This window comes from Limanda limanda, chromosome 11 (genome assembly GCF_963576545.1).
Source record: "Limanda limanda chromosome 11, fLimLim1.1, whole genome shotgun sequence".
Classification (NCBI taxonomy): Eukaryota; Metazoa; Chordata; class Actinopteri; order Pleuronectiformes; family Pleuronectidae; genus Limanda; species Limanda limanda.
The window spans coordinates 18,643,374-18,659,521 of record NC_083646.1 but is presented as its reverse complement, the minus strand read 5'-3'; positions in this window follow the sequence as shown (position 1 = coordinate 18,659,521).

Below are 16,148 nucleotides of genomic sequence, written 5' to 3'. Positions count from 1 at the left end.
GACAGCCGAAAGCACCTGCTTCACTGTGTGTGTGTGTGTGTGTGTGTGTGTGTGTGTGTGTGTGTGTGTGTGTCCTGACAGAATGAGAACAGCTGGAATGTTGTCATACGACTTTTCCAGCTACACTTCTCCCTCCTCCCTCTGAATCTAACTATTCTTAACGTCTGGCACTCGTCCTCTTTCTCTTGACATCCCTCCTCTCACCTCTTTCTCTCACCCCGCCTCTCACTTTCAACACTCTTCCTGTCCTTCTCCCTTTTCTAATTTTCACTCATGTAACCTGCCTTTAGTCACAGGCTGCTGGGTGACGCAGGTGCATCCACTTTCGCTGCATGAAAATGAATCGCAGAGGGAGCAACTCCAGGGGTGGTGTTTCATTAGATATATATCCGCCCTAATGCCACTTTCTAATGGACGTGACAAATTTCATAAATATATACTACGTTAATATTTCAATGCATTTTTCTCATTGCATTTTTTTTGATATTATCAAGTTAGTGCGCTTAAAACTAGAAATGCACATTATGTCTACTTGCGTCCAGACACATGAGCATCAAACACCATCAGAAATTGGGCTCGGTACGCTGAAGTCATTGATTGATTGATCATCTGGGTCTTTGAGATAAAGGGAGGTGATCACAGTGCAGCCCTCCTTGACAGAGAACATTAGTTTGTTGCTGCAAAATACACATTTTATCATTTTCTAAATAACTCATATAAACAAGGTTACAAAGTGCTTCACAAAACACATGTGATAATGAAATAAAAAAATATACCATTAAAGAAAACAATCCATTAAAACCAGTTCAAATCTGGCATTAAAAGTCATTTTAAGCAGTTATTTAAAAACAGGTAAACCTCTGCACTGTGCAGGATCAGCCTCTGGACCCTGATGGAAAAAGCCCTTTGTTACCAGATTTAACTTAGAAACTACTAACACGTGCTGGTTGGAAGATTGCGGGTCGGAGCATAGCGAGTCCGTACCTCTGTTATATAACTGGGGGCCGGACCATGCTGAGCTTGAAAAGAGAGAGAAAGAGAAAATCTGAAGAATCTTAAAATCCACTCTAAAATAAACTGACAGCAAAAAAAGGGAGGTACGAATAGAAGAGAAATGGCCCTATGTGCTAGGTGTTGGTTAAAATGTGTTTGTACTAGCTGCCGCCAAGACACTGAGGATTGACTGACACATGTAAATAGTACATTGCAGTAGTCCAGCTGTGAGAAGATAGGTAAGGTAATGTCCAAAAAAACAGAAAGTGTCAGTGCATTTGCTCCCAACTTTTCTATAATGACTGTTTTGCCTTTTTTTAATGGGTGAATGTTGAAGGTCCTAATTTGCATCCATCCATCTGCAGCATGCTATTTCCACTAAGTGATTTCATACTTTTACTTTTGGCTGAGAAGGCTCAGGACAGTGTGTGAGCTTTTGTATTTGTGTGAGTGTGGGTGTGTGTCTTCCAAAAATTCCTGCAGCAATGACAAATCAATGACCCCAAACCAAATAGCATTGTGTGTGTGTGTGTGTGTGTGTGTGTATGTGTGTTTGTGTGTGTGCATGTGTGTGTGTGTCCATGAGTATCCCTCGGTCATGATGGTATACTTCCCATTTTTGTACTCTGCATGCACAGTATATGTGTGTGCATACGTGGGCAGAATAGCAAGAGTGAAAAAATGTTTATGTTACCTACTGTATGTATTAAATATAGTAACTACTTATCATTAGTGTACTTCCTTCTCTGGGTTTCTTTGAGGACCTTTTCTACCCTGACAGTGATGTTTGTTAAAAAGACTGGATCCTTTTCTCTAATGGCATTTCAAGGCTTCTTATCAATGTACATATAGCTCTCAACCCTGATATGCCAGTTTCCTTGGCAACGTTTATTTTTAGTATTGATGCTGTTGTTACATGACCATCTAGTAAGGCAAGAAACATGTGCATCAAAAAGAGGGAAGACACTATATGTTAGACGTTTTCTTTTTGAAGTCTGTAAAACCACTGAGCACAAGTGAAGGGCTGTAACAGAATGTGCTGTATGGTGGATAATAAGAAAATTATCACAAGAGGGGTGGCAGTATAGAAATCACATTGTAAAGAAAGGCCAGTTAAAGTCATCAGGTCAAAACATTGAGTTATACGGCAGAAAGAGCCTGTATTATATAGTGTTTTACTATATATTTGTCGTTTTTATTTTTCATCTTCAAATGAATCAATGAAAGTAAAAAATGCAGATGAATTATACTTCATGGACAGGCCACGGATTAAATTCACCCGAAATTGAGAAGTGAGTAAGTCCTTGTATTTATCATTCAATCATCAATCAAACCTTTCAAACTAAGCAAACACCATTCAAAGTGCCTTACAGGTAATTGACAAAACTCTGGATGGTTAAATTGTATTAAAAATTGTTTAAACCATATTCAGATTAAGACACTAATGCGCACCAATTAAATCACTAATAGAAAAAGGCAACAATGAATATAAAGCAATATATATATATATTGGCTCTTTTCAAAATTGAATTACAAATTGTCCGTGCATGAACTAGTCTATTATTGTCCGCATCTGATTATGATGTATTTTGAAGCCCAAACGCATCAACATCCATTTATATTTGTAAAATTAGGCATATCTCCCTTATAATGAGACTTTTTTCAAATAAACATGAACAAATGCAGATGAATTCCACTTCCTGTACGGACCACTGAGTGAATGTGGGCTTGAAGACTAGTTTCTTTGGCAGCTTAGTGATGAATCAGTTGTTTCAGTGCCAGCTGTAGCTTTAGTCCTCTTATGGAAGGAATTCTGCGACACACTACGGATCAACTCTGACAGATTTCTGAAGTTTTCTTTTTGTGCTCTGTCATGTTTGTTCAGCCATGTTTGGGATGACAATTATTAACATTGGCGTAGAGATTATACGAGGCTGGCTTCGGCATAAATATGTGCAGCTCACTTGTCTCAGCAGGTGGACAGATGACTCAGATGATGAAGTGTGTTTCTAGTCTCAGGTTTTGATTGGGATCACGTCTCCAGTACAACAGCGCGACGGTAGTGAGGCTCCCTCAAGGCCTGTAGGAGAAAATGGCTCCTGATGGAATAGTGTAAGTAACACACACAGAAAATCAAGCAAACAGACAAATGTCCACAACTATGAGCCTGTAATCCAATGTGTCTGTCCCAATCTTTATGGAGGATTGGTAGTTTATGGCTTGGCAGCAGGTGGAGTACCTCCTTCTGCTCCTGTTGCTTCTCTGATGAACAACCTACATTGATTGATTGATTAATTGATATTGTATTATTATCATTGATATCTGTATCAAGAAGCGGCATCATGTTTGGAATGTTTTTTTTACAGTCACTATGCTCGGCTTCTGTGTGATAGGCAGGCAAGAACAGGAATAAAAACGACATTAATTCGAGGAGAGAGTCAAACATTTAACCTTTCAAACGAACATTGTACAACGTGAATATAGAATCTTAATTGATCGACCACATGCTGGGACTGTATGCCAAGACTGAGACAAGGAAATAAATTGCCTGCCACACAGATGCATTCATATTTCTCCCATTTCCCAGAATGGTGACAATGACATGAATGCTGCATTGTGCTACATAATGAACAGAAAAAGACAATAGATAATAGAAGAGATTGTTCCATTCTGACAGTATTTTTTCAACCTTGAACTAAGTTCGACAGATGTGACCTGCAGCAAACCCGCTCTTTGTTTTCGTTTTCTGACGAACGGTTGGGGATCAGTTTATCAGTAAGAGTGCTGCAGAAAAACACCTTTGAAAAGAGGTCTTTATCAAGCCTCTGTCCCTGCATTTCAGAGCCAGAGGGAATGACCTCCAAAACCGAGTATTAACCAGAATCAGACACACAAAAGAGCAAACACTTGGTACGGGAAGCTTGCTAAGCCTCTGAGCCTCATTGTCCCGATGTCCTCTACAGAGAATAAACTACAATGATATAAATTAGCTGGCGAGCTCAGCTCAGTTGGGTTGGAAAGGGCTCGCATATCAGCCTCGTGTAGGAGGACACGGCTCAGACAAGCTCTATTAAACAAAAGCAAACATCACTCTGATGATCAACGCTCAGATGCAGGAAGTAGTCTTTTACTTTCAAGTGATGTTCAGGGAAGGTATTAGACAGTGAGTAGCATGTTGTGAAGGCCAATGTTAGTTACCAAAACAGGATATAGATAATTTAAAAAAAATCATATTTTACTACACATCTAGACACAAGTCTATGCGAGATATTATGCGGTAGCCTATCTATTACAAACAAACTAAAATATGTGTGTAATATCACATAGGATTTTGACATAGTAATTTGCAGCATGTATGGCATTAGCATTTAGAAGGTTTTTATCTTTTCCACATACAAATATTTCACAGGTTGTCAGAAGAGGAACATGAAAGGTTGTTAGGTTTATGGTGTGGCAGGACAAGGAAAGGCAGAGACGTAGGTACTGCTTACTGTTGTTTAATCAGTAGTCAGGAAGAACAGGCACATGTTCCCCATACGGGAAGTATATATAGCTACAGACTTTACATTTCCCATCGACCCACTGGGTGAGAGGACACACCCATGAGTGCACGCCACACAGCCCCCCCCCGAACACCCAGAGGGAAAAATACAAAATGGGACAAAAGTCAGTACCTCTCAGGGGGTTTAACGAGGCGACCATAACGGCTACGCCGATCCCCGTCCGCAAACGCAGGGGTGAAACAAGCAGAAGGGACATCATTTACAACAGACACAGGATCAGGAGGCACAACTGGAGAAAACAACACAGGGGTCTTAGAAGGGGGGCGACCACGACGGGGAACCCGGGCCGGTAGCACCTCTTCGCCGGCCAACAGATGAGCTGGCTTAAGTCTGTCTAACGAAACACGCTCCCTGCGCCCGCCCATGTCCAGAATGAAACTTTTAGAACCCGCCTCTAACACCCTAAACGGGCCGTCATACGGGGGCTGGAGGGGAAACCGGTGAGCATCGTGACGCACGAAAACAAACCGAGCGGTCGCGAGATCCGTTGGCACGAAAGACCGAGGAGAAAAATGATGCACGGGCACCGGTGCACAAGCGGACTGTGACGCAGGACGCGGAAAGGGGGCCGAGCTGTGAGGCAGAAACTCCCCTGGGATGCGGAGCGGCTGACCGAGCACCAACTCTGCAGGCGAGGCATCCAGGTCAGCCTTAGGAGCCGAGCGCAACCCGAGCATCACCCACGGCAACCGATCCAACCAGTTTGCATCTAAGAGCGCAGCCCGCAATGACGCCTTAAGCGACCGGTGAAAACGTTCACACAAACCGTTAGCCTGGGGGTGGTAGGCAGTGGCACGGTGAACCTGTGTGCCCAAAGACTTTGCTAGCGCCGACCAGAGCTCCGAAATGAACTGCGGGCCTCTGTCAGAGGTGATATCAGACGGTGCACCAAAACGTGAGACCCAAGCTGAAAGAAAAGCGCGTGCCACGTCCGCAGATGTCGTGGAAGACAGAGGAACCGCCTCTGGCCACCTAGTGGTCCGATCTACCATGGTAAGGAGATGTGTAAAACCCTGGGAAGGGGGAAGAGGCCCCACAAGGTCGATATGCACATGATCAAAACGCCTGGCTGGAATCAAAAATGGCTCGAGGGGCGCCCTAGTGTGCTGGTGAACTTTAGCTCGCTGACACGCCACACATGTGGCCGCCCACTCCTTGACCTCTTTGCGAAGGCCAGGCCACACAAACTTCGAAGACACCAACTTCACCGACGCCCGGACACCCGGATGAGAAAGAGAGTGCACCATATCAAAGACCCGACGGCGCCAAGCAACCGGCACCACCGGGCGGGGGCGGCCCGTGGAGACGTCGCAAAGGAGGGCAGGCCCACCATTTTGCACAACTGCCTCCTCCAGCTTCAGACCGGTACTCGCAGCTCTCAGTGCAACGATACCCGGGTCCCCAGGTTGATCGGCAGCCAGAGCGGAAAAATCAACCCCAAGATGCACAGGGCACACCAACACCCGCGACAGGCAGTCTGCAACCGGGTTCGCTTTACCCGCCACATGTTGGATGTCCGTTGTGAATTCGGAGATCGCCGCTAGATGGCGCTGCTGGCGAGCAGACCATGGCTCTGTCACCTTTGCCATAGCAAACGTCAATGGTTTGTGGTCAACAAAGGCTGTGAAAGGGCGGCCTTCCAGCAGGAAACGGAAATGACGCGTAGCCAGGTACAACGCTAACAGTTCCCGGTCAAACACACTGTATTTTCGCTCACTGTCTCGCAAACCGCGGCTAAAAAATGCAAGGGGCTGCCACGCACCCGCAACCCGCTGTTCAACAACTGCACCAACAGCCACATCTGAAGCATCGGTCGTGAGGGCGATGGGTGCCCGAGACGCGGGGTGCGCCAGAAGCGCCGCGTTAGCCAGGGCAGCCTTAGCCCCCTCAAAAGCCTGGATCCTCACAGGGGTCCAATCAACCTGGTCCTTGGCTTTCTTAAGCTTCAAAGCACCATACAATGGTTGCAGGAGTTGGGCCGCACGCGGCAAGAAACGATTGTAAAAGTTTACCATGCCCAAAAACTCCTGTAGCGACCTGACCGAGACCGGACGGGGAAAATCCGCAACTGCATGCACCTTCGAGGGCAAAGGAACCGCACCCTGCGACGAAATGCGATGGCCCAAAAAGTCTATGACAGACAGCCCAAACTGGCACTTGGCTGTGTTGACAATGAGACCATGCCCATCAAGGCGCTGGAAAACCTGCCTAAGGTGCGACAAATGTTCATCAGCCGACGAGCTGGCCACCAAGATGTCGTCCAAATAGACGAAAACAAACGCGAGGTCACGTAGCACCGAGTCCATCAATCGCTGAAACGTCTGCGCTGCGCCTTTAAGGCCGAACGGCATCCGCAGGAACTCGAAAAGCCCAAACGGCGTAATGACAGCAGTCTTGGGCACGTCCTCTGCCCGCACAGGCACCTGATGATAACCTCGCACCAAATCGATTTTAGAAAAAATTGTCATGCCCGCCAGACGAATCGAAAAATCCTGAACATGCGGAATTGGGTAACGGTCATGGGCCGTAATGTTATTTAAACGGCGGAAGTCGCCGCACGGCCGCCAAGAACCATCCGCCTTGGGCACCATGTGGAGCGGTGAAGCCCACGGGCTGTTGGACCGCCTAACGATCCCCAAACGCTCCATGGTAGCAAACTCCTCCTTCGCGGTGGCTAACTTCACGGTGTCGAGGCGACGCGAACGTGCGAAAACGGGCGTACCCGCAGTGGGAATGAAATGTTCCACGCCGTGTTTAGTAACCGCGGCAGAAAATGCGGGCGTTGTCAGCGAAGGAAATTCCGCCAGTAAGCGCTGGAAGACATCCTTTGACGCCGCAAAATTAGCGTGTGTTAACGGCCCGGGTCCCCCTGACTGACACGGAAAAGACGCAAAAGACACAGCATCAATGAGCCTGCGATTAGTTACATCCACTAACAACCCATTAGTGCACAGAAAATCTGCTCCGATAATAGGAACCGTAATGGAGGCTACAACAAAATCACACAGAAATTTGCGTCCATTGAAACACACAGTCACAGACTTGGTACCAAACGTCTCTATAGCCGAGCCGTTAGCCGCTGTCAGACGCGGACCACTGCCACGGGCGGAGAGGTCCGTAGCTGCAGGAGGGAGAAGGCTCTTCTGCGAGCCGGAGTCCACCAAGAACTGATTACCTGATATGGAGTCATGAACGAACAGCAGCTCCTCTTGATCACCAGCGCCCACGGCTGCTACCGAGCGCCGGCTCTTCCGTTTCCCGGTGCCTGGAACGCGCACGGAGGAACACAGCGGCGCGCCTTGCTGCCGAAGCGCTGATGGAAGAAACACAGCTGGCCGCGCTGTGTGCGGGTGGAGACTGCAGCCGTCACTGCCGGAACCTCGTTCTCCAACGTCGACTGCGAGGACTCCACGGCCACACTCTGCACGGAGACGTTCCTCGAAGTCAGCAGGATCCGGTCCGCCTCCTCAGCTAATCCACGGAAGTCGCCGGCCGCCAAACAGGAAGAGTTGGCGAGGGCTGCGCGCACCTGCAGCGGGAGCTGGCGCAGAAAGATGTGCGGGAACAGGAAACCCTCATCCTCGGAGCCCAGCAACGACAGCATCTCGTCCATCAGGTCCACTGCCGAACCATCACCCAAACCGGGAAGCGACAGTAGCTTGTCCGCTCTCTCCGCGGCTGACAAGCTGTAGCGCCGGAGGAGAAGCTGCTTGATGGCGGTGTACTTTCCCCGCAGCGGCGGGGCTCGCAGGAGCTGCATCACGCGCCGGGTGGATTGCTGGTCCAAAGCCGCGACCACCAAAAAATACCTGGAGTCGTCTGCCGTTACTCCTCGCAGATGGAAGAGAGCCTCGATGTGCTGAAACCACGGCGCGGGGTCGTTCTGCCAAAACTCCGGGAGCTTAACGTGCTCCGCGGAGCTGTTCGATCCTGGAAGCTGCTGCGCCATGGTCGTCGTGGAGACACGGTCCACGGGAGCCGGGGAAGAAAAAACGTCTTCCCCCGATGAGGAAGGGACACTATCCTCCTTCACCTCGAACATGTTCAAAAAAACGGGGTCACCAATGTGGCAGGACAAGGAAAGGCAGAGACGTAGGTACTGCTTACTGTTGTTTAATCAGTAGTCAGGAAGAACAGGCACATGTTCCCCATACGGGAAATATATATAGCTACAGACTTTACATTTCCCATCGACCCACTGGGTGAGAGGACACACCCATGAGTGCACGCCACAATGGCACAATTCATGCACCGAGCTCTATCACCTATCTAACACCACTCCTGCAGTGTATAATCCGCCAGATCATCACTCTCCTGTGTGTAAGAAATGCTTTGACCAATTGAAGTTCTGCTCAGCTGCCCGTCTGTGTGATTATCAATCAGCTCCTGCCATGCATAACTCTGGATTCTGGAAATTGCATTTTGACCTGGATTCGTTGGAGTCCGGACTTTGTGAACTTTCACTCTCTTGCCAAGTTCAAACTTTGTTACAAGTGCTACAATAAACCATTGAAGCTATGCTCCTGTGCACAATTGACAGATGTACAAAAAGTTGTGTTTTTGTGTGAGTGCAGTGACACTGCAGGAGAGAAACTTCTACCTCTGTTTGTGTCTGTCAGCAACAGTGACTGCAACTGGTCCCCTTGCCCTTGCCTTTGCCAAGCTGCTTACAGCAATGAAAACGAGTGTGACATGCACACACGCACACACACACACACACAGACACACAGACACACACACAAGCAAATTAACAGGCAGTATGTGCTAATGAACAGTGCCTCTAATTAAAGCCTTGTCATCACTTCAGGGTCACAGCTGCTTCAGTTGCTCCGACAGAGATGACAGTCAGGCTGTGATCTGAGGGAGTGTTCAGAAAACACCTCCAGGCAGACAGCGTCGAACAAGGTGGAGAAACAAGTTTAGAGTTATGTGTTGGCTCCACTTTGCGTGTTCCCAAACTAATACCGGAATAAACCATGAGAGACGTTTGTTAGTCTATTGTTTTATTCTGTTTGTGTTGTCTAATTTGTATTTAAGATCCAGAGTTTTGACAAACTGTTCATAGAACCAAACAAGCAAATTTGCAGCACATTCAAGTTAACCATTATCTGTGTCTAGGTTGTTTACAGCCGCAAAATTACAACAGTTAAAGTTGATACAAATTTGTTGTTACCTTGTTTTTCGTGACACAATCAGATTTTGTACCATGATATTGGTTAAAGGGGGAGCTCTATGACAACAGATGTCGAAAGCACCAATGATTTCCCCCTCTTCTATCCTCTCACCATTAAAAGCTCCATATATTTATCTTATCTAATCTTCTATTAAGCAAATAAAGTTGTGCGCACAGACACGCACACACAATCAAGATACACGATCTTTGCCAGGGAAAATTAATAATCCAACAGTCAATTTACCTGCCACTCATGCCCATTGTCCCAACACCACAAGCTATATTTAACCCAGTTATCAAACTGAGATGTGGTCTCTCCACTGCTTCTATTTCACACTGTGGTGCTTTTAATCTCATCAAAGACCTTGTGTTTTGATGGGGTCCAGGCTATAAATAAGTAAGCAATAAACAAATCTGGGTCTACATTACTGCTGATGTGTACTGCATTGATTTATAGGCCCACGAGGGCCCATTAAAGTTTTAATACATATTGCTAAAATGGTAAACACGGTATATGCAGTATACCCCCCCCCCCATTTCCTCTGCACAACAATGGTAAAGCAAACCCCATTAAGAAATGACACGCTTTAAACCTGCGTTGATTAATTTTTAAGCCATTTGATGGAGCCAACATAAGCTTTCAACAACATTGCAATTGTGGCCACCTATCAAATTTAAATTCACCCTTTTAGCTACATATATATATATATATATATTATATATATAGAGCCTGTCTCCAATAAGAATATATATATATATATTCTTATATATATATATATATATATATATATATATATATAATATATATATATATATTTATATATATAAGAATGTTTGACTGTTTGGCTGCTAAATGCTCCAATAGGTGCATTGCTTGTTGCTAACTTTGTCTATTTTTCAAGTTTCTTTTGCAGATGCTGCTATAAATGTCTGGGTTAGAAAAATGGACGTTTGTCAATCCATTGTCAATATCATCATAAAAGTATCTTGAATAGTAACCCTAACCCTAGTCTATAGATACAATAAAATAAAAGCATGGTTTTAATGTTTTCTCTTGCTAACATGTATGTATATATTAATGTGCACCATTACCACTTGCATTGCTTCTCCTGAAAATAATCTCTTGATACAGTACATTTTTTAAAGTATTTATTTAAACTTTTGTTCTTATATATATTTGATTTGATTTATTACTTGTAGTTTAGGTTCCCTGAATTTCCTCTGCAGTTCTTAATTTGCTTAATCTTCCCCCTATTGTCCTACCTACTGGTACTGTCGGTCATGTGCCAAAAGCAAAACCTGCTTTGCAATAAATACGATTCTGATTCTCTTATTACCATTCAATCTTCACTTTTGTATCTTAACTGTTCATTCTGCTGACTTTCATGCATTACTGTCCAGCGTGACTATCTGCAGTGTCACTGTAAATCAGCTTTGTGTGACCAGCAGCTTGTTCCTCCACAAACCTCGACACCTCTCTGTAGTTCCTCTTCCAGGCAGCTTGTCACTGCACGACCTGATTGATGCCAAATGTCCTTAGCTCTTCTGACAGCTCCGTTGCTTTAATCATGAACACTGAGCGTTTTCACTTCACTCTGGAACAGTTTCTCCAATTTGTGGTGAGTGTAAACTGTCACTCGACAGATGCCGGCCAATATTAGCATATGCTAGTTTGAAAAAAGCCTGCTCAGTCTCATGGGTATGATTTCTGCAGGCACGTTCTTTTGATTGCACCACCTGTTTTTATCACTTCTGGCTTGTGAAAGCTTTATTTATGTCGCAGGTTTAAATCCAACGGAAATAGATTTTTTTTTTTAAAGAGCAAAATCACACACGTGGATACAAACAAGAGTGGGAGCACTCCTACAAACAGGAAGCTAACAGGAAGAAATCAATAAAATTGCTAATTCCCCTCAAGGAAAACACCACCAAGAAATAAGTGGTGACTGTATGATTGCATGCTCCCATTATTTGTTAAAATTATCAATTTTCACCACTAACACATGTAACAGTTGCTTTTTCCCAAAGCCATTTCCAGACATAACTAAGTTGATGTCCTCAGAATTGGGTCCGGACTTTCTCTGGAATTTACCTTTCACATTTGAACAAGACAAGAACCTCTGCAGTGCTCAGGTGGGGTGCAGCAGGCAGAAGGAAGTAATGTATTGATTCCGCAGCGGAGAGAACATCATCACCGGCGTCGGCCCAGTTACGTGTAGCTGTGTGTTGGTGCCCCCCCCCCCCCATCTCTTTACCCCTCTGGCTCTCTGTTTTTCCTCCTCCTATCGCCTCCTCCTCAGTTGATGCTCCTCAGAACCTGAAGCTCATGTACAATTAGAGAGGAGATTAGAAGCTGGAGGAGCAGAGTCTCTCTCTCTTCTTTCTCTCTCACCGTGACTCACTTCAGAGCAGCAGCCTGCAGTTTGGGATGGATCCCATTCCCTGTTTTGCCGAGATTTTTCTCCCCGGTACACTTGTCGTGTCTTTGTTGTTTGAGTTTGTCACTTTAGTTTGAGTCGGAGGTCTCCGATAGTACAGTTTTCTGGATTAGATTAGATAGTCTTTAAATAAATGAATATTTAGGTGCCTTCACCATTTGTTTGTGATGTCCTTCTCAAATGTTATGGCCACATTCAAGCATTTGCTTGTTTACTGATATTTGTGTGGCTGTAACAGCCCTTATCAGCAAAGGCTCTCTTGAAATCTTTGAAAGCGTCTCCTTCTTGTGTGCAACCACTCTTTTATAAAGAGATAATTTAATTATTTTGGGTTTTTTGATTTTAACATCATTCGCATGTGATAAACATCATTAACACCTATCGCTCACAATCAATCCTGCAATTAATCTCCTGCTGTGTTCGGCTTTTTTTGAGATTCTGCAGATCTTTACTAGGGGGCTAGCCAGAGAGACTCCTTCACAAAAACAGCCCCAGCATGTCTGAAAACAGCTCTAATGAAAGGGTTTTTGAAAACAGGAACAGGCTGGAAGCGGAAAGGGAGAAGTGAGAAATAGGCTCCTAAGAGAGTGCTGCTGCAACAAAGCCTGAAACCTAGAAATAAGTTCACATATTTGCACTACTGGTCTGTCTTATCTTAAAGGTGATGTTATTTGAATTGGTTTTGGATTAGGTCAAGTCTGTGGTCAATGCAAGCTCAAGACGTCTTCATGGTTTTGTTACACTTGGAACTGGTGAGGACCCAAAAAACAGTTAGGAAAGTCAGTTTTTCGCTTAGGAACCTTTTTAACGAAGTGAAAAGACCCCAAATTACTTCACTGGCTGCTATTTTTAAGAGTTGTTTGAATTCTCTAAATGATAAGGAAAGGAGCTTCAATGCTTCCTAACTTATCTCCTTAGGCATAGGAAATACCGGACAATCCTTTTTTGAAAGGAAAGGAGAAAATGCAGCAATGCAATTCAGGAGAAACCAATGAAGGTCATCAACAAGGTAGGGAAACTAGGCAAAGACAGGAAGTGTAGAAAGAGACGCACAAGGAAAGAAGTGTTAAGATAAAACAGGAAATAATGAGCAAAGTGCAAAGATGTATTTCCAAAAGCACAAGAGTCCATCAAAAGTCCACAACAAAACACCAGAGCAGAATCAAGTCAGGGTTTTGTTATACATTATAAATTACACTTATCATAGTTAGACTTTTTAAGCTTTTAAGTAAAAAAGTGAACATTTGGAGTATTTAGCTACCTATTAGCGGCACATTGGCCTCACACACAACTCTGAATACATGCTAATGTTGCTCCATGTCTAATGGACGTCTGGATACACAGCTGTTGGCTAACGTGTCAGCAACAGCATTAATTAAGACTCATACAGTTCTTATAGCTTGTTCCGCTGCCCTCTGCGTGACCATGACATTTTATTACATGGGGCCAACAAGCGACTGTCATGACTCATAACACAGATTCAATCATGCCAGCGTGCACTTGTAATTAATATCCCTGATATTACCCTTCCCAGGCTGACGGAATATAGATACACTCTTGTATTAATTTACAAAATCAGATCGACCAGATCTACCCGATCTGCACCAGCGAAATTACATCTTATATTTGAATGAAGCATTGAATTTTAATTTTTTAATAGAATAAATGAAAACATTCTGTACCAGTTTCTTTAAAAAGAGCAGCCTCATGCAGGTATTGGCTGTTGAGGGCAATGTCTCAGTGATTGATACTTAAACATGAAAAAATCTACACATGCCTTCCACCAAGTGACTAGCAGAAGTATCTGCAAGTAATGAGCTGCAAACACATATAAGTAGGGTATGTTGCACTCTGCTGTTAAGTCTGTTTGTTAAAGCTGCTGCAGACAAAACGAGGGCCCATTATTCACAGGAAAAAACACCTGAATATTGGTGTCTACAGGTCATTAGTGGTCTTTACACTGGGGAGAGGCTGAATGGAGCTATTTTAGCAGGGAAGCAGAACACACAATGCCAGAGTCCATTAGGCCCCATTGAATCGGAGAGGACAGGATATCTGAAGTGAACAATCTGTGAATGAGCAGGAAATCGATGTAGGTGAAGAAAGCTGGGTCAAGAGATGCTGTGGTCTTTGAATAACAGAGTGATATACTTTGAATTCAGAGTGAAAAATACGGGGGATAAGCTTGAGAATAATGTTAACTTAAAGGAAACACGAGTTAACGTACATTTGTATTTAATGTGATTTTAGACATATTTTGATAGCAGCCCTGTCTAAGCTAAAATCCTGTCCTCTAAACGTTATCATTATGCCCTTTCTAATTCCCCCTAAATATAAAAAAAAAAAAAAAATACTTAGGAGGACCTGGACTCAGTTATCGAACCGTTTGTTGTAGGCTTTTGTCTGTGGCTCCATAATGTCGACACGTTTTCAAAAAGTTAAGGCTGAAATAAAATGTTGGAGTACTCAACCAATCAGGTACTCTTCAAGCCCCACCCCCAAGGTTGTGGTACTTTCATGAAGTACTACCCAATGACCAGGAATCTTTGGGAGGGAAAAAGATTTAACCAGAACCCTGGTCCTTACGGTGGAAATGTAAGGAGTCGTAAAAGTTTCCATGTTCCTGTGGTCGAATTGCTGCTTCAGTATTGACAAAAATACCATGGTATGTGAAATATATCATACAAATACACCATGTTTACCATGATATATATATATATATCAAACCACAGTCAAAAATACAATGGTTCATTTTTCTTTTAATTCTATACCTACCATTGTAGATACTGTGGAATGTACAATGCATGAATACGAATGCTGTGAAGAGGTAAATGAAAAAGTGAGAGTAACTCCCAAATTATAAGTTAATGAATGAAAAAAGGAAACTAGGATGGAGGATTTATTTAAGAAGTTATTTTTCAATGGTCTGCACTATACTAACATTGGTCAAACGTGCAGGCCACACTGTTAATACTCGGATAACGTGTAAAGAAAGTCAGATGTAAAATTGTGTGACAAAGTGGAACAAAATCAACATAATGATACCTGTATATGTCACAAATTGCACCATTAAAACACTTAATTAAAAAGCAACCTTGTTATTAGGAAATGCCGAATGCTTCTTCTCTTCTCGCTGTGGCTCTGAAGAGTCGCTCCCCTGTAGGTGTCATCGATAGATAAGATGTGAAATCAATCAGACATAATAACTGATATTTCAGTATGATTATTGCCATTACATAACCATCACAAGCTCAGACGTTCCCTTTGATCATGCAAAATAAGGGGATATATGACATGTGACATTTATCATACACCATTAGTGAGACGGGTCCTATGAAGCATCGAAGAGTGTTGGAGGTTGCAGATGTATTCATTCGGTTGGAGTCCCCAGTGTTGGTAAACCTATATCAGAGAACTGTGGAGAGATGGGATTTTCTCACTTACGTAAGTAGCGATGTTATAAAATAATGAACATGTCTGTGCAATGTGTGAAAATGTCCGGGACTAAAATCACTTTCATTCGTTTCCTTCATGTTACTTTCATTTCTCTTACATCAGAGATTCTCTTCTGTCATTACCCCCTCATCATCCGTCTCTAGGTGGCTCGGTGCTTTAAATAGCCTAATTGTAGAAATGCGTCTTCCAAATACGCTGAGAGCACAACAAACAGGAGTTGTCAGTAGTTCAGGCCGGGGCTTTGATCAGATCTCACTTGGTATCTGAGGAAGATACGCAGGCAGAGCCGGAGAGGAGGGCGGACATGATGAGTAATTGTCAGAAACACAGCGGAAAGGCCTGCCAGGGACGTTTTTCAGAATAAATCTAGCTTGAGTGGCTTGATGGTGACAGTGAGAGGAAACAGAGACCACTCGTGACATTTCCATAAAGTGAAAGTTGAAAAAAAACAAGGAATCAGCTACTTTTTGGATTCTGAGGGTGTTAAATTGCCAACACTGTTAGCCGTATCTTAAAAAACATACA